Raw genomic sequence first — 25,898 nt, 5'->3', positions numbered from 1 at the left:
CTCTAATCTGAAAATATATTTCAGCCCCTCTTCTCCTCCAACGTACAATACTGGCACTGCGAGAACTTCAAAAGATATCAAACTGTAAGATAACTAGGATAATTAAGAAGTTTGTTGAAAAATCTAATCTGAACATATATTGTAGCCCCTGTTCTCCTCCAACGTACAATTCTGACACTGCGACAATTTCAAAATACCTCAAATTGTAAGGTAATTAATATATTTATAAAGTTTGTTGAAAAATCTAATCTGAATATATTTTGTAGCCCCTGTTCTCTTCCAACGTACAATCCTGACTCTGCGACAATTTCAAAATACCTCAAACCTTAAGGTAAGTAATAAATTTAAAAAGTTAGTTGAAAACTCTAATCTGAATATATATTGTAGAACCTGATCTTCAACGTACAATTCTTGCACTGCGACAGCTTCTAAAGACATCAAGCTGTAAGATAACTAGGATATTTAAAAAGTTTGTTGAAAACTCTAATCTGAAAATATATTTCATCCCCTCTTCTCCTCCAACGTACAATTCCGGCACTGCCACAACTTCAAAAGATATCAAACTGTAAGATAACTAGGATAATTAAGAAGTTTGTTGAAAACTCTAATCTGAAATTATATTTCAGCCCCTCTTCTCCTCCAACGTACAATTCTGGCACTGCGACAGCTTCAAAAGACATCAAGATGTAAGATAACTAGGATATTTAAGAAGTTTGTTGAAAACTCTAATCTGAAAATATATTTCAGCCCCTCTTCTCCTCCAACCTAGATTTCTGGCACTGCGACAACTTCAAAAGACATCAAACTGTAAGATAACTAAGATAATTAAGAAGTTTGTTGAAAACTCTAATCTGAAAATATATTTCAGCTCCTCTTCTCCTCCAACCTAGATTTCTGGCACTGCGACATCTTCAAAAGACATCAAACTGTAAGATAACCAGGGTATTTAAGAAGTTTGTTGAAAGCTCTAATCTGAATATATATTGTAGCCCCTGTACTTCAACGTACAATTCTAGCACTGTGACAACTTCAAAGGAGATCAAACTGTAAGATAACTAGGATATTTAAGAAGTTTGTTGAAAACTCTAATCTGAATATAAATTTCAGCCACTCTTCTCCTCCAACATGCAATTCAGGCACTGCGACAACTTCAAAACACCTCAAACCGTAAGGTAATTAATATATTTATGAAGTTTGTTGAAAAATCCATTCTGAATATATATTGTAGCCCCTGTTCTCCTCCAACGTACAATTCTGACTCTGCGACAATTTCAAAATACTTCAAACCGTAAGGTAATTAATATATTTAAAAAGTTTGTTGAAAAATCTAATTTGAATATATATATTAGCACCTGTTCTTTTCCAACGGACAATTCTGACTCTGCGACAATTTCAAAATACCTCAAACCGTAAGGTAATTAATATAATTATTAAATTTGTTGAAAAATCTAATCTGAAAATATTTTGTAGACCCTGTTCTTCTTCAACTTACAATTCTGGCTCTGCGACAACTTCAAAATACCTCAAACCGGAAGGTAAGCAAATATTTAAAAAGTTTGTTGAAAAATCTAATCCCAATATATATTTCAGCCCCTGTTCTCCTCCAACGTACAATTCTGGCTCTGCGACAATTTCAAAATACCTCAAACCGTAAGGTAATTAATATATTTATTAAATTTGGTGAAAAATCTAATCTGAATATATATTGTAGACCCTGTTCTTCTTCAACGTTCAATTCTGGCTCTGCGACAACTTCAAAATACCTCAAACCGTAAGGTAAGTAAATATTTAAAAAGTTTGTTGAAAAATCTAATCCCAATTTATATTTCAGCCTCTGTTCTCCTCCAACGTACAATTCTGGCTCTACGACAACTTCAAAATACTTCAAACCGTAAGGTAATTAATATATTTATAAAGTTTGTTGAAAAATCTAATCTGAATATATATTTTAGCCCCTGTTCTCCACCAACGTACAATTCTGGCTCTGCGACATCTTCAAAATACCTCAAACCGTAAGGTAAGTAAATATTTAAAAAGTTTGTTGAAAAATCTAATCCCAATATATATTTCAGCCCCTGTTCTCCTCCAACGTACAATTCTGGCTCTGCGACAAATTTAAAATACTTCAAACCGTAAGGTAATTAATATATTTAAAAAGTTTGTTGAAAAATCTAATCTGAATATATATTGTGGCCCCTGTTTTCTTCCAACGTACAATTCTTTCTCTGCGAAAATTTCAAAATACCACAAACCATAAGGTAATTGATATATTTATAAAGTTTGTTGAAAAATCTATTCTGAATATATATAGTAGCCCCTGTTCTCCTCCAACGTAAAATCCTGACTCTGCGACAATTTCAAAATACCTCAAACCCTAAATTAATTAACATATTTATAAAGTTTGTTGAAAAATCTAATCTGAATATATATTGTAGAACCTGATCTTCAACGAACAATTCTTGCACTGCGACAGCTTCAAAAGACATCAAGCTGTAAGATAACTAGGATATTTAAGAAGTTTGTTGAAAACTCTAATCTGAAAATATATTTCAGCCCCTCTTCTCCTCCAACATGCAATTCAGGCACTGCGACAACTTCAAAATACCTCAAATCGTAAGGTAATTAATATATTTATAAAGTTTGTCGAAAAATCTAATCTGAATATATATTGTAGCCCCTGTTCTCCTCCAACGTACAATTCTGACACTGCGACAACTTCAAAATACTTCAAACCGTAAGGTAATTAATATATTTATGAAGTTTGTTGAAAAATCTAATCTGAATATATATTGAGGCCCCTGTTTTCTTCCAACGTACAATTCTGACTCTGCGACAATTTCAAAATACCTCAAACCGTAAGGTAATTAATATATTTGTAAAGTTTGTTGAAAACTCCAATCTGAATATATGTTTTAGCCCCTTTTCTCCTCCAACGTAGAATTCGGGCACTGCGACAAATTCAAAAGACATCAAACTGTAAGATAACTAGGATATTTAAGAAGTTTGTTGAAAACTCTAATCTGAAAACATATTTCAGCCACTCTTCTCCTCCAACGTACAATTCTGGCACTGCGACAACTTCAAAAGATATCAAACTGTAAAATAACTAGGATAATTAAGAAGTTTGTTGAAAAATCTAATCTGAATATATATTGTAGCCCCTGTTCTCCTCCAACGTACAATTCTGACACTGCGACAACTTCGAAATACTTCAAACCGTAAGGTAATTAATATATTTATTAAGTTTGTTGAAAAATCTAATCTGAATATATATTGTAGACCCTGTTCTTCTTCAACGTGCAATTCAAGCACTGCGACAACTTCAAAAGACATTTTGAAGTTTGTTGAAAACTCTAATCTGAATATATATTTCAGACCCTCTTCTCATCCAACGTACAATTCTGATTCTGCGACAATTTCAAAATATCTCAAACCATAAGGTAAGTAAAATATTTAAAAAGTTTGTTGAAAACTCAATCTGAATATTTATTTCAGCCCCTCTTCTCCTCCAACGTACAATTCTGGCACTGCGACAGCTTCAAAAGACATCAAGATGTAAGATAACTAGGATATTTAAGAAGATTGTTGAAAACTCTAATCTGAAAATATATTTCAGCCCCTCTTCTCCTCCAACGTACAATTCTGGCACTGCGACAAATTCAAAATACCTCAAACCCTAAAGTGATTAATATATTTATAAAGTTTGTTGAAAAGTCTAATCTGAATATATATTTCAGCCCCTCTTCTCCTCCAACATGCAGTTCAGGCACTGCGACAACTTCAAAATACCTCAAATCGTAAGGTAATTAATATATTTATAAAGTTTGTTGAAAAATCTAATCTGAATATATGTTGTAGCCCCTGTTCTCCTCCAACGTACAATTCTGACTCTGCGACAATTTCAAAATACCTCAAACCGTAAGGTAAGTAATATATTTAAAAAGTTTGTTGAAAACTCTATTCTGAATATATATTACAGCCCCTCTTCTCCTGCAACGTGCAATGCAGGCACTGCGGCAACTTCAAAATACCTCAAACCGTAAGGTAATTAATATATTTATAAAGTTTGTTGAAAAATCTAATCTGAATATATATTGTAGAACCTGTTCTCCTCCAACGTACAATTCTGACTCTGCGACAATTTCAAAATACCACAAACCGTAAGGTAATTAATATATTTATAAAGTTTGTTGAAAAATCTAATCTGAATATATATTGTAGAACCTGTTCTTCAACGTACAATTCTTGCACTGCGACAGCTTCAAAAGACATCAAGCTGTAAAATAACTAGGATATTTAAGAAGTTTGTTGAAAACTCTAATCTGAAAATATATTTCAGCCCCTCTTCTCCTCCAACGTAGAATTCTGGCACTGCGACAACTTCAAAAGACATCAAACTGTAAGATAACTAGGATAATTAAGAAGTTTGTTGAAAAATCTAATCTGAATATATATTGTAGCCCTTGTTCTCCTCCAACGTACAATTCTGACACTGCGACAACTTCAAAATACTTCAAACCGTAAGGTAATTAATATATTTATAAAGTTGTTGAAAAATCTAATCTGAATATATATTGTGGCCCCTGTTTTCTTCCAACGTACAATTCTGACTTTGCGACAATTTCAAAATACCTCAAACCGTAAGGTAATTAATATATTTATAAAGTTTTTTGAAAAATCTAATCTGAATATATATTGTAGACCCTGTTCTTCTTCAACGTGCAATTCTAGCACTGCGACAACTTCAAAAGATATTTTGAAGTTTGTTGAAAACTCTAATCTGAATATATATTTCAGACCCTCTTCTCCTCCAACGTACAATTCTGATTCTGCGACAATTTCAAAATACCTCAAACCGTAAGGTAAGTAAAATATTTAAAAAGTTTGTTGAAAACTCTAATCTGAATATATATTTCAGCCCCTCTTCTCCTCCAACGTAGAATTCTGGCACTGCGACAAATTCAAAAGACAACAAACTGTAAGATAACTAGGATATTTAAGAAGTTTGTTGAAAGCTCTAATCTGAATGTATATTTCAGCCCCTCTTCCCCTCCACCATGCAATTCAGGCACTGCAACAACTTCAAAATACCTCAAACCGTAAGGTAATTAATATATTTATAAAGTTTGTTGAAAAATCTAATCTGAAAATATATTGTAGCCTCTGTTCTCCTCCAACGTACAATTCTGTCTCTGCGATAATTTCAAAATACCTCAAACCGTAAGGTAAGTAATATATTTAAAAAGTTTGTTGATAACTCTAATCTGAATATATATTGTAGAACCTGTTCTTCAACGTACAATTCTTGCACTGCGACAGCTTCAAAAGACATCAAGCTGTAAGATAACTAGGATATTTTAGAAGTTTGTTGAAAACTCAAATCTGAAAATATATTTCAGCCCCTTTTCTCCTCCAACGTACAATTCTGGCACTGCGACAACTTCAAAAGATATCAAACTGGAAAATAACTAGGATAATTAAGAAGTTTGTTGAAAAATCTAATCTGAATATATATTGTAGCCCCTGTTCTCCTCCAACGTACAATTCTGACACTGCGACAACTTCGAAATACTTCAAACCGTAAGGTAATTAATATATTTATAAAGTTTGTTGAAAAATCTAATCTGAAAATATATTTCAGCCCCTCTTCTCCTCCGACATGCAATTCAGGCACTGCGACAACTTCAAAATACCACAAACCGTAAGGTAAATAATATATTTAAAAAGTTTGTTGAAAACTCTAATCTGAATATATGTTGTAGCACCTGTTCTTCAACGTACAATTCTTGCACTGCGACAGCTTCAAATGACATCAATCTGTAAGATAACTAGGATATTTAAGAAGTTTGTTGAAAAATCTAATTTGAATTTATATTTTAGCACCTGTACAATTCTGGCTCTGCGACAACTTCAAAATACCTCAAACCGTAAGGTAATTAATATATTTATAATGTTTGTTGAAAAATCTAATCTGAATATATATTGTAGCCCCTGTTCTCCTCCAACGTACAATTCTGACTCTGCGACAATTTCAAAATACCTCAAACCGGAAGGTAACTAATATATTTAAAAAGTTGGTTGAAAAATCTAATTTGAATATATATTTCAGCCCCTCTTCTCCTCCAACGTACAATCCTGACTCTGCGACAATTTCAAAATACCTCAAACCCTAAGGTAAGTAATAAATTTAAAAAGTTTGTTGAAAACTCTAATCTGAATATATGTTGTAGCACCTGTTCTTCAACGTACAATTCTTGCACTGCGACAGCTTCAAAAGACATCAAGCTGTAAGATAACTAGGATATTTTAGAAGTTTGTTGAAAACTCAAATCTGAAAATATATTTCAGCCCCTCTTCTCCTCCAACGTACAATTCTGGCACTGCGACAATTTCAAAATACCTCAAACCGTAAGGTAAGTAATATATTTAAAAAGGTTGTTGAAAACTCTATTCTGAATATATATTTCAGACCCTCTTCTCCTCCAACATGCAATTCAGGCACTGCGACAACTTCAAAATACCTCAAACCCTAAGGTAATTAATATATTTATAAAGTTTGTTGAAAAATGCAATCTGAATATATATTGTGGCCCCTGTTTTCTTCCAACGTACAATTCTGACTGCGACAATTTCAAAATAACTCAAACCGTAAGGTAAGTAATATATTTAAAAAGTTGGTTGAAAAATCTAATTTGAATATATATTTCAGCCCCTCTTCTCCTCCAACGTACAATTCTGGCACTACGACAACTTCAAAATACCTCAAACCGTAAGGTAATTAATATATTTATAAAGTTAGTTGAAAAATCCATTCTGAATATATATTGTAGCCCCTGATCTCCTCCAACGTACAATTCTAACTCTGCGACAATTTCAAAATACCTCAAACCGGAAGGTAACTAATATATTTAAAAAGTTGGTTGAAAAATCTAATTTGAATATATATTTCAGCCCCTCTTCTCCTCCAACCTACAATTCTGGCACTGCGACAACTTCAAAAGATATCAAACTGTAAGATAACTAGGATTATTAAGAAGTTTGTTGAAAAATCTAATCTGAATATAAATTGTAGCTCCTCTTCTCCTCCAACGTACAATTCTGGCACTGCGTCAACTTCAAAAGATATCAAACTGTAAGATAACTAGTATAATTAAGAAGTTTGTTAAAAAATCTAATCTGAATATATATTGTAGCCCCTGATCTCCTCCAACGTACAATTCTGACTGCGACAATTTCAAAATACCTCAAACCGGAAGGTAACTAATATATTTAAAAAGTTGGTTGAAAAATCTAATTTGAATATATATTTCAGCACCTCTTCTCCTCCAACATGCAATTCAGGCACTGCGACAACTTCAAAATACCTCAAACCGTAAGGTAATTAATATATTTATAAAGTTTGTTGAAAAATCCAATCTGAATATATATTGTAGCCCCTGCTTTCTTCCAACGTACGATTCTAACTGACGTAAGGTAATTATTATATTTATAAAGTTTGTTGAAAATTCTAATCTGATTATATATTGTGGACCCTGTTCTTCTTCAACGTGCAATTCTAGCACTGCGTCAACTTCAAAAGACATTTTGAAGTTTGTTGAAAACTCCAATCTGAATATATATTTCAGCCCCTCTTCTCCTCCAACGTACAATCCTGACTCTGCGACAATTTCAAAATACCTCAAACCCTAAGGTAAGTAATAAATTTAAAAAGTTTGTTGAAAACTCTAATTTGAATATATATTGTAGAACCTGATCTTCAACGTACAATTCTTGCACTGCGACGGCTTCAAAAGACATCAAGCTGTAAGATAACTAGGATATTTAAGAAGTTTGTTGAAAACACTAATCTGAAAATATATTTCAGCCCCTCTTCTCCTCCAACGTACAATTCTGGCACTGCGACAACTTCAAAAGATATCAAATTGTAAGATAACTAGGATAATTAAGAAGTTTGTTGAAAAATCTAATCTGAATATATATTGTAGCCCCTGTTCTTCAACGTACAATTCTTGCACTGCGACAACTTCAAAGGATATCAAGCTGTAAGATAACTAGGATATTTAAGAAGTTTGTTTAAAACTCTAATCTGAAAATATATTTCAGCACCTCTTCTCCTCCAACATGCAATTCAGGCACTGCGACAACTTCAAAATACCAAACCGTATGGTAAGTAATATATTTAAAAAATTGTTGAAAAATCTAATCTCAATATATATTTCAGTCCCTCTTCTCCTCCAACAAGCAATTCTGGCACTGCGACAACTTCAAAATACCTCATACCCTAAGGTAATTGATATATTCATAAAGTTTGTTGAAAAATCTAATCTGAATATATATTGTAGACCCTGTTCCTCTTCAACGTGCAATTCTAGTACTGCGTCAACTTCAAAAGACATTTTGAAGTTTGTTGAAAACTCTAATCTGAATATATATTTCAGCCCCTGTTCTCCTCCAACGTACAATTCTGACACTGCGACAACTTCAAAATACCTCAAACCGTAAGGTAATTAATATATTTATAAAATTTGTTGAAAAATCCAATCTGAATATATATTGTAGCCCCAGTTTTCTTCCAACGTACAATCCGGCACTACGAAATTTTCAAAATACATCAAACCGTAAGGTAATTAAAATATTTATAAAGTTTGTTGAAAAATCTAATCTGAATATATATTGTAGACCCTGTTCTTCTTCAACGTGCAATTCTAACACTGCGACAACTTCAAGAGACATTTTGAAGTTTGTTGAAAACTCTAATCTGAATAAATATTTCAGCCTCTGTTCTCCTCTAACGTACAATTCTGACACTGCGACAACTTCAAAATACCTCAAACCGTAAGGTAATTAATATATTTATAAAGTTTGTTGAAAAATCCATTCTGAATATATATTGTAGCCCCTGTTTTCTTCCAACGTACAATCCGGGCACTGCGAAAGTTTCAAAATACATCAAACCGTAAGGTAATTAATATATATACAAAGTTTGTTGAAAAATCTAATCTGAATATATATTGTAGCCCCTGTTCTCCTCCAACGTACAATCCTGACTCTGCGACAATTTCAAAATACCTCAAACCGTAAGGTAAGTAATAAATTTAAAAATTTGTTGAAAACTCTAATCTGAACATATATTGTAGAACCTGATTTTCAACGTAATATTCTTGCACTGCGACAGCTTCAAAAGACATCAAGCTGTAAGATAACTAGAATATTTAAGAAGTTTGTTGAAAACTCTAATCTGAAAATATATTTCAGCCCCTCTTCTCCTCCAACGTACAATTCTGGCACTGCGACAACTTCAAAATTCCTCAAACCCTAAAGTAATTAATATATTTATAAAGTTTGTTGAAAAATCTAATCTGAATATATATTGTAGCCCCTGTTCTCCTCCAACGTACAATTCTGACACTGCGTCAACTTCAAAATACCTCAAATCGTAAGGTAAGTAATATATTTAAAAGTTTGTTGAAAAGTTTAATCTGAATATATATTTCAGCCCCCTTCTCCTCCAACGTAGAATTCTGGCACTGCGACAACTTCAAAAGACATCAAACTGTAAGATAACTAGGATAATTAAGAAGTTTGTTGAAAACTCTAATCTGAATATATATTTCAGCCCCTCTTCTCCTCCAACGTAGAATTCTGGCACTGCGACAACTTCAAAAGACATCAAACTGTAAGATAACTAGGGTATTTAAGAAGTTTGTTGAAAGCTCTAATCTGAATATATATTTCAGCCACTCTTCTCCTCCAACATGCAATTCAGGCACTGCGACAATTTCAAAATACCTCAAACCGTAAGGTAATTAATATAATAATTAAATTTGTTGAAAAATCTAATCTGAAAATATATTGTAGACCCTGTTCTTCTTCAACTTACAGTTCTGGCTCTGCGACAACTTTAAAATACCTCAAACTGTAAGGTAAGTAAATATTTAAAAAGATTGTTGAAAAACCTAATCCCAATATATATTTCAGCCCCTGTTTTCCTCCAACGTACAATTCAGGCATTGCGACAAGATATCAAACTGTAAGATAACTAAGATAATTAAGAAGTTTGTTGAAAATTCTAATCTGAATATATATTGTAGCCCCTGGTCTTCAACGTACAATTCTTGCACTGCGACATCTTCAAAAGACATCAAGCTGTAAGATAACTAGGATATTTAAGAAGTTTGTTGAAAACTCTAATCTGAATATATATTTCAGCTCCTTTTCACCACCAACGTACAATTCTGGCACTGCGACAACTTCAAAAGATATCAAACTGTAAGATAACTAGGATAATTAAGAAGTTTGTTGAAAAATCTAATCTGAATATATATTGTAGCCCCTGTTCTCCTCCAACGTACAATTCTGACACTGCGACAACTTCAAAATACTTCAAACCGTAAGGTAATTAATATATTTATAAAGTTGTTGAAAAATCTAATCTGAATATATATTGTAGCCCCTGTTCTCCTCCAACGTACAATTCTGGCTCTGCGACATCTTCAAAATACCTCAAACCGTAAGGTAAGTAAATATTTAAAAAGTTTGTTGAAAAACCTAATCCCAATATATATTTCAGCCCCTGTTTTCCTCCAACGTACAATTCAGGCATTGCGACAAGATATCAAACTGTAAGATAACTAAGATAATTAAGAAGTTTGTTGAAAATTCTAATCTGAATATATATTGTAGCCCCTGTTCTTCAACGTACAATTCTTGCACTGCGACAACTTCAAAAGACATCAAGCTGTAAGATAACTAGGATATTTAAGAAGTTTGTTGAAAACTCTAATCTGAATATATATTTCAGCTCCTCTTCACCACCAACGTACAATTCTGGCACTGCGACAACTTCAAAAGATATCAAACTGTAAGATAACTAGGATAATTAAGAAGTTTGTTGAAAAATCTAATCTGAATATATATTGTAGCCCCTGTTCTCCTCCAACGTACAATTCTGACACTGCGACAACTTCAAAATACTTCAAACCGTAAGGTAATTAATATATTTATAAAGTTGTTGAAAAATCTAATCTGAATATATATTGTGGCCCCTGTTTTCTTCCAACGTACAATTCTAACTCTGCGATAATTTCAAAATACCACAAACCGTAAGCTAATTAATATATTTATAAAGTTTGTTGAAAAATCTAATCTGAATATATATTGTAGACCCTGTTCTTCTTCTACGTGCAATTCTAGCACTGCGACAACATCAAAAGACATTTTGAAGTTTGTTGAAAACTCTAATCTGAATATATATTTCAGACCCTCTTCTCCTCCAACGTACAATTCTGATTCTGCGACAATTTCAAAATACCTCAAACCGTAAGGTAAGTAAAATATTTAAAAAGTTTGTTGAAAACTCTAATCAGAATATATATTTCAGCCCCTCTTCTCCTCCATCGTAAAATTCTGGCACTGCGACAACTTCAAAAGACATCAAACTCTTAGATAACTAGGTTATTTAAGAAGTTTGTTGAATGCTCTAATCTGAATTTATATTGTAGCCCCTGTTCTCCTCCAACGTACAATTCTCACACTGCGACAAATTCAAAATACCACAAACCGTAAGCTAATTAATATATTTATAAAGTTTGTTGTAAAATCTAATCTGAATATATATTGTAGACCCTGTTCTTCTTCAACGTGCAATTCTAGCACTGCGACAACATCAAAAGACATTTTGAAGTTTGTTGAAAACTCTAATCTGAATATATATTTCAGCCCCTCTTCTCCTCCAACGTAAAATTCTGGCACAGCGACAACTTCAAAAGACATCAAACTATAAGATAACTAGGATATTTAAGAAGTTTGTTGAAAGCTCTAATCTGAATATATATTGTAGCCCCTGTTCTCCTCCAACGCACAATTCTGACACTGCGACAACTTCAAAATACCTCAAACCATAAGGTAATTGATATATTTATAAAGTTTGTTGAAAAATCTATTCCGAATATATATTGTAGCCCCTGTTCTCCTCCAACGTACAATCCTGATTCTGAGACAATTTCAAAATACCTCAAACCGTAAGGTAAGTAATAAATTTAAAATGTTTGTTGAAAACTCTAATCTGAATATATATTTCAGACCCTCTTCTCCTCCAACGTACAATTCTAGCACTGCGACAACTTCAAAGGAGATCAAACTGTAAGATAACTAGGATATTTAAGAAGTTTGTTGAAAACTCTAATATGAAAATATATTTCAGCGCCTCTTCTCCTCTAACCTAGATTTCTGGCACTGCGACAACTTCAAAAGACATCAAACTGTAAGATAACTGGGATAATTAAGAAGTTTGTTGAAAACTCTAATCTGAAAATATATTTCAGCTCCTCTTCTCCTCCAACCTAGATTTCTGGCACTGCGACAACTTCAAAAGACATCAAACTGTAAGATAACTAGGGTATTTAAGAAGTTTGTTGAAAGCTCTAATCTGAATATATATTGTAGCCCCTGTACTTCAACGTACAATTCTAGCACTGTGACAACTTCAAAGGAGATCAAACTGTAAGATAACTAGGATATTTAAGAAGTTTGTTGAAAACTCTAATCTGAATATAAATTTCAGCCACTCTTCTCCTCCAACATGCAATTCAGGCACTGCGACAACTTCAAAACACCTTAAACCGTAAGGTAATTAATATATTTATGAAGTTTGTTGAAAAATCCATTCTGAATATATATTGTAGCCCCTGTTCTCCTCCAACGTACAATTCTGACTCTGCGACAATTTTAAAATACTTCAAACCGTAAGGTAATTAATATATTTAAAAAGTTTGTTGAAAAATCTAATTTGAATATATATATTAGCACCTGTTCTTTTCCAACGGACAATTGTGACTCTGCGACAATTTCAAAATACCTCAAACCGTAAGGTAATTAATATAATTATTAAATTTGTTGAAAAATCTAATCTGAAAATATATTGTAGACCCTGTTCTTCTTCAACTTACAATTCTGGCTCTGCGACAACTTCAAAATACCTCAAACCGGAAGGTAAGCAAATATTTAAAAAGTTTGTTGAAAAATCTAATCCCAATATATATTTCAGCCCCTGTTCTCCTCCAACGTACAATTCTGGCTCTGCGACAATTTCAAAATACCTCAAACCGTAAGGTAATTAATATATTTATTAAATTTGTTGAAAAATCTAATCTGAATATATATTGTAGACCCTGTTCTTCTTCAACGTTCAATTCTGGCTCTGCGACAACTTCAAAATACCTCAAACCGTAAGGTAAGTAAATATTTAAAAAGTTTGTTAAAAAATCTAATCCCAATTTATATTTCAGCCTCTGTTCTCCTCCAACGTACAATTCTGGCTCTACGACAACTTCAAAATACTTCAAACCGTAAGGTAATTAATATATTTATAAAGTTTGTTGAAAAATCTAATCTGAATATATATTTTAGCCCCTGTTCTCCACCAACGTACAATTCTGGCTCTGCGACATCTTCAAAATACCTCAAACCGTAAGGTAAGTAAATATTTAAAAAGTTTGTTGAAAAATCTAATCCCAATATATATTTCAGCCCCTGTTCTCCTCCAACGTACAATTCTGGCTCTGCGACAAATTTAAAATACTTCAAACCGTAAGGTAATTAATATATTTAAAAAGTTTGTTGAAAAATCTTATCTGAATATATATTGTGGCCCCTGTTTTCTTCCAACGTACAATTCGTTCTCTGCGAAAATTTCAAAATACCACAAACCGTAAGGTAATTGATATATTTATAAAGTTTGTTGAAAAATCTATACTGAATATATATTGTAGCCCCTGTTCTCCTCCAACGTAAAATCCTGACTCTGCGACAATTTCAAAATACCTCAAACCCTAAATTAATTAACATATTTATAAAGTTTGTTGAAAAATCTAATCTGAATATATATTGTAGAACCTGATCTTCAACGTACAATTCTTGCACTGCGACAGCTTCAAAAGACATCAAGCTGTAAGATAACTAGGATATTTAAGAAGTTTGTTGAAAACTCTAATCTGAAAATATATTTCAGCCCCTCTTCTCCTCCAACATGCAATTCAGGCACTGCGACAACTTCAAAATACCTCAAATCGTGAGGTAATTAATATATTTATAAAGTTTGTCGAAAAATCTAATCTGAATATATATTGTAGCCCCTGTTCTCCTCCAACGTACAATTCTGACACTGCGACAACTTCAAAATACTTCAAACCGTAAGGTAATTAATATATTTATGAAGTTTGTTGAAAAATCTAATCTGAATATATATTGAGGCCCCTGTTTTCTTCCAACGTACAATTCTGACTCTGCGACAATTTCAAAATACCTCAAACCGTAAGGTAATTAATATATTTATAAAGTTTGTTGAAAACTCCAATCTGAATATATATTTTAGCCCCTTTTCTCCTCCAACGTAGAATTCGGGCACTGCGACAAATTCAAAAGACATCAAACTGTAAGATAACTAGGATATTTAAGAAGTTTGTTGAAAACTCTAATCTGAAAACATATTTCAGCCACTCTTCTCCTCCAACGTACAATTCTGGCACTGCGACAACTTCAAAAGATATCAAACTGTAAAATAACTAGGATAATTAAGAAGTTTGTTGAAAAATCTAATCTGAATATATATTGTAGCCCCTGTTCTCCTCCAACGTACAATTCTGACACTGCGACAACTTCGAAATACTTCAAACCGTAAGGTAATTAATATATTTATAAAGTTTGTTGAAAAATCTAATCTGAATATATATTGTAGACCCTGTTCTTCTTCAACGTGCAATTCAAGCACTGCGACAACTTCAAAAGACATTTTGAAGTTTGTTGAAAACTCTAATCTGAATATATATTTCAGACCCTCTTCTCATCCAACGTACAATTCTGATTCTGCGACAATTTCAAAATACCTCAAACCATAAGGTAAGTAAAATATTTAAAAAGTTTGTTGAAAACTCAATCTGAATATTTATTTCAGCCCCTCTTCTCCTTCAACGTTGAATTCTGGCACTGTGAGAAATTCAAAAGATATCAAGCTGTAAGATAACTAGGATATTTAAGAAGTTTGTTGAAAACTCTAATCTGAAAATATATTTCAGCCCCTCTTCTCCTCCAACGTACAATACTGGCACTGCGAGAACTTCAAAAGATATCAAACTGTAAGATAACTAGGATAATTAAGAAGTTTGTTGAAAAATCTAATCTGAACATATATTGTAACCCCTGTTCTCCTCCAACGTACAATTCTGACACTGCGACAATTTCAAAATACCTCAAATTGTAAGGTAATTAATATATTTATAAAGTTTGTTGAATAATCTAATCTGAATATATTTTGTAGCCCCTGTTCTCTTCCAACGTACAATCCTGACTCTGCGACAATTTCAAAATACCTCAAACTTAAAAAGTTAGTTGAAAACTCTAATCTGAATATATATTGTAGAACCTGATCTTCAACGTTCAATTCTTGCACTGCGACAGCTTCAAAAGACATCAAGATGTAAGATAACTAGGATATTTAAGAAGTTTGTTGAAAACTCTAATCTGAAAAGATATTTCAGCCCCTCTTCTCCTCCAACGTACAATTCTGGCACTGCGACAAATTCAAAATACCTCAAACCCTAAAGTGATTAATATATTTATAAAGTTTGTTGAAAAGTCTAATCTGAATATATATTTCAGCCCCTCTTCTCCTCCAACATGCAGTTCAGGCACTGCGACAACTTCAAAATACCTCAAATCGTAAGGTAATTAATATATTTATAAAGTTTGTTGAAAAATCTAATCTGAATATATGTTGTAGCCCCTGTTCTCCTCCAACGTACAATTCTGACTCTGCGACAATTTCAAAATACCTCAAACCGTAAGGTAAGTAATATATTTAAAAAGTTTGTTGAAAACTCTATTCTGAATATATATTACAGCCCCTCTTCTCCTGCAACGTGCAATGCAGGCACTGCGGCAACTTCAAAATACCTCAAACCGTAAGGTAATTAATATATTTATAAAGTTTGTTGAAAAATCTAATCTGAATATATATTGTAGAACCTGTTCTCCTCCAACGTACAATTCTGACTCTGCGACAATTTCAAAATACCACAAACCGTAAGGTAATTAATATATTTATAAAGTTTGTTGAAAAATCTAATCTGAATATATATTGTAGAACCTGTTCTTCAACGTACAATTCTTGCACTGCGACAGCTTCAAAAGACATCAAGCTGTAAAATAACTAGGATATTTAAGAAGTTTGTTGAAAACTCTAATCTGAAAATATATTTCAGCCCCTCTTCTCCTCCAACGTAGAATTCTGGCACTGCGACAACTTCAAAAGACATCAAACTGTAAGATAACTAGGATAATTAAGAAGTTTGTTGAAAAATCTAATCTGAATATATATTGTAGCCCTTGTTCTCCTCCAACGTACAATTCTGACACTGCGACAACTTCAACATACTTCAAACCGTAAGGTAATTAATATATTTATAAAGTTGTTGAAAAATCTAATCTGAATATATATTGTCGCCCCTGTTTTCTTCCAACGTACAATTCTGAATTTGCGACAATTTCAAAATACCTCAAACCGTAAGGTAATTAATATATTTATAAAGTTTTTTGAAAAATCTAATCTGAATATATATTGTAGACCCTGTTCTTCTTCAACGTGCAATTCTAGCACTGCGACAACTTCAAAGGATAATTTGAAGTTTGTTGAAAACTCTAATCTGAATATATATTTCAGACCCTCTTCTCCTCCAACGTACAATTCTGATTCTGCGACAATTTCAAAATACCTCAAACCGTAAGGTAAGTACAATTTTTAAAAAGTTTGTTGAAAACTCTAATCTGAATATATATTTCAGCCCCTCTTCTCCTCCAACGTAGAATTCTGGCACTGCGACAAATTCAAAAGACAACAAACTGTAAGATAACTAGGATATTTAAGAAGTTTGTTGAAAGCTCTAATCTGAATGTATATTTCAGCCCCTCTTCCCCTCCACCATGCAATTCAGGCACTGCAACAACTTCAAAATACCTCAAACCGTAAGGTAATTAATATATTTATAAAGTTTGTTGAAAAATCTAATCTGAAAATATATTGTAGCCTCTGTTCTCCTCCAACGTACAATTCTGTCTCTGCGATAATTTCAAAATACCTCAAAGCGTAAGGTAAGTAATATATTTAAAAAGTTTGTTGATAACTCTAATCTGAATATATATTGTAGACCCTGTTCTCCTCCAACGTACAATTCTGACACTGCGACAACTTCGAAATACTTCAAACCGTAAGGTAATTAATATATTTATAAAGTTTGTTGAAAAATCTAATCTGAATATATATTGTAGACCCTGTTCTTCTTCAACGTGCAATTCAAGCACTGCGACAACTTCAAAAGACATTTTGAAGTTTGTTGAAAACTCTAATTTGAATATATATTTCAGACCCTCTTCTCATCCAACGTACAATTCTGATTCTGCGACAATTTCAAAATACCTCAAACCATAAGGTAAGTAAAATATTTAAAAAGTTTGTTGAAAACTCAATCTGAATATTTATTTCAGCCCCTCTTCTCCTTCAACGTTGAATTCTGGCACTGTGAGAAATTCAAAAGATATCAAGCTGTAAGATAACTAGGATATTTAAGAAGTTTGTTGAAAACTCTAATCTGAAAATATATTTCAGCCCCTCTTCTCCTCCAACGTACAATACTGGCACTGCGAGAACTTCAAAAGATATCAAACTGTAAGATAACTAGGATAATTAAGAAGTTTGTTGAAAAATCTAATCTGAACATATATTGTAACCCCTGTTCTCCTCCAACGTACAATTCTGACACTGCGACAATTTCAAAATACCTCAAATTGTAAGGTAATTAATATATTTATAAAGTTTGTTGAATAATCTAATCTGAATATATTTTGTAGCCCCTGTTCTCTTCCAACGTACAATCCTGACTCTGCGACAATTTCAAAATACCTCAAACTTAAAAAGTTAGTTGAAAACTCTAATCTGAATATATATTGTAGAACCTGATCTTCAACGTTCAATTCTTGCACTGCGACAGCTTCAAAAGACATCAAGATGTAAGATAACTAGGATATTTAAGAAGTTTGTTGAAAACTCTAATCTGAAAAGATATTTCAGCCCCTCGTCTCCTCCAACGTACAATTCTGGCACTGCGACAAATTCAAAATACCTCAAACAATAAAGTGATTAATATATTTATAAAGTTTGTTGAAAAGTCTAATCTGAATATATATTTCAGCCCCTCTTCTCCTCCAACATGCAGTTCAGGCACTGCGACAACTTCAAAATACCTCAAATCGTAAGGTAATTAATATATTTATAAAGTTTGTTGAAAAATCTAATCTGAATATATGTTGTAGCCCCTGTTCTCCTCCAACGTACAATTCTGACTCTGCGACAATTTCAAAATACCTCAAACCGTAAGGTAAGTAATATATTTAAAAAGTTTGTTGAAAACTCTATTCTGAATATATATTACAGCCCCTCTTCTCCTGCAACGTGCAATGCAGGCACTGCGGCAACTTCAAAATACCTCAAACCGTAAGGTAATTAATATATTTATAAAGTTTGTTGAAAAATCTAATCTGAATATATATTGTAGAACCTGTTCTCCTCCAACGTACAATTCTGACTCTGCGACAATTTCAAAATACCACAAACCGTAAGGTAATTAATATATTTATAAAGTTTGTTGAAAAATCTAATCTGAATATATATTGTAGAACCTGTTCTTCAACGTACAATTCTTGCACTGCGACAGCTTCAAAAGACATCAAGCTGTAAAATAACTAGGATATTTAAGAAGTTTGTTGAAAACTCTAATCTGAAAATATATTTCAGCCCCTCTTCTCCTCCAACGTAGAATTCTGGCACTGCGACAACTTCAAAAGACATCAAACTGTAAGATAACTAGGATAATTAAGAAGTTTGTTGAAAAATCTAATCTGAATATATATTGTAGCCCTTGTTCTCCTCCAACGTACAATTCTGACACTGCGACAACTTCAACATACTTCAAACCGTAAGGTAATTAATATATTTATAAAGTTGTTGAAAAATCTAATCTGAATATATATTGTCGCCCCTGTTTTCTTCCAACGTACAATTCTGACTTTGCGACAATTTCAAAATACCTCAAACCGTAAGGTAATTAATATATTTATAAAGTTTTTTGAAAAATCTAATCTGAATATATATTGTAGACCCTGTTCTTCTTCAACGTGCAATTCTAGCACTGCGACAACTTCAAAGGATAATTTGAAGTTTGTTGAAAACTCTAATCTGAATATATATTTCAGACCCTCTTCTCCTCCAACGTACAATTCTGATTCTGCGACAATTTCAAAATACCTCAAACCGTAAGGTAAGTACAATTTTTAAAAAGTTTGTTGAAAACTCTAATCTGAATATATATTTCAGCCCCTCTTCTCCTCCAACGTAGAATTCTGGCACTGCGACAAATTCAAAAGACAACAAACTGTAAGATAACTAGGATATTTAAGAAGTTTGTTGAAAGCTCTAATCTGAATGTATATTTCAGCCCCTCTTCCCCTCCACCATGCAATTCAGGCACTGCAACAACTTCAAAATACCTCAAACCGTAAGGTAATTAATATATTTATAAAGTTTGTTGAAAAATCTAATCTGAAAATATATTGTAGCCTCTGTTCTCCTCCAACGTACAATTCTGTCTCTGCGATAATTTCAAAATACCTCAAAGCGTAAGGTAAGTAATATATTTAAAAAGTTTGTTGATAACTCTAATCTGAATATATATTGTAGAACCTGTTCTTCAACGTACAATTCTTGCACTGCGACAGCTTCAAAAGACATCAAGCTGTAAGATAACTAGGATATTTAAGAAGTTTGTTGAAAACTCAAATCTGAAAATATATTTCAGCCCCTTTTCTCCTCCAACGTACAATTCTGGCACTGCGACAACTTCAAAAGATATCAAACTGGAAAATAACTAGGATAATTAAGAAGTTTGTTGAAAAATCTAATCTGAATATATATTGTAGCCCCTGTTCTCCTCCAACGTACAATTCTGACACTGCGACAACTTCGAAATACTTCAAACCGTAAGGTAATTAATATATTTATAAAGTTTGTTGAAAAATCTAATCTGAAAATATATTTCAGCCCCTCTTCTCCTCCGACATGCAATTCAGGCACTGCGACAACTTCAAAATACCACAAACCGTAAGGTAAATAATATATTTAAAAAGTTTGTTGAAAACTCTATTCTGAATATATATTGTAGCACCTGTTCTTCAACGTACAATTCTTGCACTGCGACAGCTTCAAAAGACATCAATCTGTAAGATAACTAGGATATTTAAGAAGTTTGTTGAAAAATCTAATTTGAATTTATATTTTAGCACCTGTACAATTCTGGCTCTGCGACAACTTCAAAATACCTCAAACCGTAAGGTAATTAATATATTTATAAAGTTTGTTGAAAAATCTAATCTGAATATATATTGTAGCCCCTGTTCTCCTCCAACGTACAATTCTGACTCTGCGACAATTTCAAAATACCTCAAACCGGAAGGTAACTAATATATTTAAAAAGTTGGTTGAAAAATCTAATTAGAATATATATTTCAGCCCCTCTTCTCCTCCAACGTACAATTCTGGCACTGCGACAATTTCAAAATACCTCAAACCGTAAGGTAAGTAATATATTTAAAAAGGTTGTTGAAAACTCTATTCTGAATATATATTTCAGACCCTCTTCTCGTCCAACATGCAATTCAGGCACTGCGACAACTTCAAAATACCTCAAACCCTAAGGTAATTAATATATTTATAAAGTTTGTTGAAAAATGCAATCTGAATATATATTGTGGCCCCTGTTTTCTTCCAACGTACAATTCTGACTGCGACAATTTCAAAATAACTCAAACCGTAAGGTAAGTAATATATTTAAAAAGTTGGTTGAAAAATCTAATTTGAATATATATTTCAGCCCCTCTTCTCCTCCAACGTACAATTCTGGCACTACGACAACTTCAAAATACCTCAAACCGTAAGGTAATTAATATATTTATAAAGTTTGTTGAAAAATCCATTCTGAATATATATTGTAGCCCCTGTTCTCCTCCAACGTACAATTCTAACTCTGCGACAATTTCAAAATACCTCAAACCGGAAGGTAACTAATATATTTAAAAAGTTAGTTGAAAAATCTAATTTGAATATATATTTCAGCCCCTCTTCTCCTCCAACCTACAATTCTGGCACTGCGACAACTTCAAAAGATATCAAACTGTAAGATAACTAGGATTATTAAGAAGTTTGTTGAAAAATCTAATCTGAATATAAATTGTAGCTCCTCTTCTCCTCCAACGTACAATTCTGGCACTGCGTCAACTTCAAAAGATATCAAACTGTAAGATAACTAGGATAATTAAGAAGTTTGTTATAAAATCTAATCTGAATATATATTGTAGCCCCTGATCTCCTCCAACGTACAATTCTGACTGCGACAATTTCAAAATACCTCAAACCGGAAGGTAACTAATATATTTAAAAAGTTGGTTGAAAAATCTAATTTGAATATGTATTTCAGCCCCTCTTCTCCTCCAACATGCAATTCAGGCACTGCGACAACTTCAAAATACCTCAAACCGTAAGGTAACTAATACATTTAAAAAGTTTGTTGAAAAATCTAATCTGAATAACCCTGTAACCCCTGTTTTCTTCCAAAGTACAATCCTGGCCCTGCGACAATTTCAAAATACCTCAAACCGTAAGGTAAGTAATATATTTAAAAAGTTTGTTGAAAACTCTATACTGAATATATATTTCAGACCCTCTTCTCCTCCAACATGCAATTCAGACACTGCGACAACTTTAAAATACCTCAAACCGTAAGGTAATTAATATATTTGTAAAGTTTGTTGAAAAATCTTATCTGAATATATATTGTAGCCCCTGTTTTCTTCCAACGTACAATCCGGGCCCTGCGACAATTTCAAAATACCTCAAACCGTAAGGTAAATAATATATTTAAAAAGTTTGTTGAAGAATCTAATCTGAATAAATATTGTAGCCCCTGTTTTCCTCCAACGTACAATTTTGGCTCTGCGACAATTTCAAAATACCTCAAACCGTAAGGTAAGTAAATATTTAAAAATTTTGGGGAAAAATCTAATCTGAATATATATTTCAGACCCACTTCTCCTCCAACGTACAATTCTGGCTCTGCGACAACTTCAAAATACTTCAAACCGTAAGGTAATTGATATTTTCATAAAGTTTGTTGAAAAATCTAAGCTGAATATATATTTCAGACCCTCTTCTCCTCCAACGTACAATTCTGACACTGCGACAACTTCAAAAGACATCAAACTCTAAGATAAATGGGATATTTAAGAAGTTTGTTGAAAGCTCTAATCTGAATATATATTTCAGCCCCTCTTCACCTCTTACATGCAATTCTGGCACTGCGCCAACTTCAAAATACCTCAAAGCGTAAGGTAATTAATGTATTTATAAAGTTTGTTGAAAAATCCAATCTGAATAAATATTGTAGCCCCTGATTTCTTCCAACGTACAATCCGGGCCCTGCGACAATTTCAAAGTACCTCAAACCGTAAGGTAACTAATACATTTAAAAAGTTTGTTGAAAAATCTAATCTGAATAACCCTGTAACCCCTGTTTTCTTCCAAAGTACAATCCTGGCCCTGCGACAATTTCAAAATACCTCAAACCGTAAGGTAAGTAATATATTTAAAAAGTTTGTTGAAAACTCTATACTGAATATATATTTCAGACCCTCTTCTCCTCCAACATGCAATTCAGACACTGCGACAACTTTAAAATACCTCAAACCGTAAGGTAATTAATATATTTGTAAAGTTTGTTGAAAAATCTAATCTGAATATATATTGTAGCCCCTGTTTTCTTCCAACGTACGATCCGGGCCCTGCGACAATTTCAAAATACCTCAAACCGTAAGGTAATTAGAATATTTAAAAAGTTTGTTGAAAACTCTAATCTGAATATATATTTCAGCCCCTCTTCTCCTCCAACGTACAATTTGGCACTGCGACAACTTCAAAAGATATCAAACTGTAAGATAACTAGGATAATTAAGAAGTTTGTTGAAAAATCTAATCTAAATATATATTGTTGCCCCTGTTCTCCTCCAACGTACAATTATGGCTCTGCGACAATTTCCAAATACCTCAAACCGTAAGGGAATTAATATTTTTATAAAGTTTGTTGAAAAATCTAATCTGAATATATATTGTAGCCCCTGTTTTCTTCCAACGTACAATTCTGGCCCTGCGACAATTTCAAAATACCTCAAACCGTAAGGAAAGTAACATATTTAAAAAGTTGGTTGAAAAATCTAATTTGAAAATATATTTCAGCCCCTCTTGTCTTCCAACGTACAATTCTGGCACTGCGACAACTTCAAATTACCTCAAGCCTTAAGTTATTTAATATATTTATAAAGTTTGTTGAAAAATCTAATCTGAATATATATTGTAGCCCCTGCTTTCTTCCAACGTACAATTCTGACTCTGCGACAATTTCACAATACCTCAAACCGTAAGGTAATTAATATATTTATAAAGTTCGTTGAAAAATCTAATCTGAATATATATTGTGGACCCTGTTCTTCTTCAACGTGCAATTCTAGCACTGCGTCAACTTCAAAAGACATTTTGAAATTTGTTGAAAACTGTAATCTGAATATATATTTCAGCCCCTCTTCTCCTCCAACATGCAATTCAGGCACCGCGACAACTTCAAAATACCTCAAACAGTAAGGTAATTAATATATTTATAAAGTTTGTTGAAAAATCTAATCTGAATATATATTGTAGACCCTGTTCTCCTCCAACGTACAATTCTGACTCTGCGACAATTTCAAAATACCTCAAACCGTAAGGTAAGTAATATGTTTAAAAAGTTTGTTGAAAACTCCAATCTGAATATATATTTCAGCCCCTCTTCTCCTCCAACGTGCAATTCAGGCACTGCGACAAGATATCAAACTGTACGATAACTAAGATAACTAAGAAGTATGTTGAAAAATTTAATCTGTATATATATTGTAGCCCCTGTTCTTCAACGTACAATTCTTGCACAGCGACAACTTCAAAAAACATCAAGCTGTAAGATAACTGGGATATTTAAGAAGTTTGTTGAAAACTCTAATCTGAATATATATTTCAACCCCTCTTCTCCTCTAACATGCAATTCAGGCACTGCGACAACTTCAAAATACCTCAAAGCGTAAGGTAATTAATATATTTATAAAATTTGTTGAAAAATCCAATCTGAATATATATTGTAGCCCCTGTTTTCTTCCAACGTACAATCCGGGCCCTGCGACAATTTCAAAATACTTCAAACCGTAAGGTAACTAATATATATAAAAAGTTGGTTGAAAAATCTAATTTGAATATATATTTCAGCCCCTCTTCTCCAACGTACAATTCTGGCACTGCGACAACTTCAAAATACATCAAAGCGTAAGGTAATTAATATATTTATAAAGTTTGATGAAAAATCCAATCTGAATATATATTGTAGGCCCTGTTCTCCTCCAACGTACAATTCTGGCTCTGCGACAACTTCAAAATACTTCAAACCGTAAGGTAATTATAATATTTAAAAAGATTGTTGAAAAATCTAATCTCAATATATATTTCAGCCCCTCTTCTCCTCCAACATGCAATTCAGGCACTGCGACAACTTCAAAATACCTCAAACCGTAAAGTAATTGATATATTCATAAAGTTTGTTGAAAAATCTAAGCTGAATATATATTTCAGTACCTCTTCTCCTCCAACGTACAATTCTGACACTGCGACAACTTCAAAATACTTCAAACCGTAAGGTAATTATAATATTTAAAAAGATTGTTGAAAAATCTAATCTCAATATATATTTCAGCCCCTCTTCTCCTCCAACATGCAATTCAGGCACTGCGACAACTTCAAAATACCTCAAACCGTAAAGTAATTGATATATTCATAAAGTTTGTTGAAAAATCTAAGCTGAATATATATTTCAGTACCTCTTCTCCTCCAACGTACAATTCTGACACTGCGACAACTTCAAAATACTTCAAGCCGTAAGGTAATTAATATATTTATAAAGTTGTTGAAAAATCTAATCTGAATATATATTGTGGCCCCTGTTTTCTTCCAACGTACAATTCTGACTTTGCGACAATTTCAAAATACCTCAAACCGTAAGGTAAGTAAAATATTTAAAAAGTTTGTTGAAAACTCTAATCTGAATATATATTTCAGACCCTCTTCTCCTCCAACGTACAATTCTGATTCTGCGACAATTTCAAAATACCTCAAACCGTAAGGTAAGTAAAATATTTAAAAAGTTTGTTGAAAACTCTAATCTGAATATATATTTCAGCCCCTCTTCTCCTCCAACGTAGAATTCTGGCACTGCGACAAATTCAAAAGACAACAAACTGTAAGATAACTAGGATATTTAAGAAGTTTGTTGAAAGCTCTAATCTGAATGTATATTTCAGCCCCTCTTCCCCTCCACCATGCAATTCAGGCACTGCAACAACTTCAAAATACCTCAAACCGTAAGGTAATTAATATATTTATAAAGTTTGTTGAAAAATCTTATCTGAAAATATATTGTAGCCTCTGTTCTCCTCCAACGTACAATTCTGTCTCTGCGATAATTTCAAAATACCTCAAACCGTAAGGTAAGTAATATATTTAAAAAGTTTGTTGATAACTCTAATCTGAATATATATTGTAGAACCTGTTCTTCAACGTACAATTCTTGCACTGTGACAGCTTCAAAAGACATCAAGCTGTAAGATAACTAGGATATTTAAGAAGTTTGTTGAAAACTCAAATCTGAAAATATATTTCAGCCCCTTTGCTCCTC

Source organism: Aethina tumida, chromosome 8 (assembly GCF_024364675.1).
Source record: "Aethina tumida isolate Nest 87 chromosome 8, icAetTumi1.1, whole genome shotgun sequence".
NCBI classification, from domain to species: Eukaryota; Metazoa; Arthropoda; class Insecta; order Coleoptera; family Nitidulidae; genus Aethina; species Aethina tumida.
Note: the sequence above shows the minus strand (reverse complement) of the source record.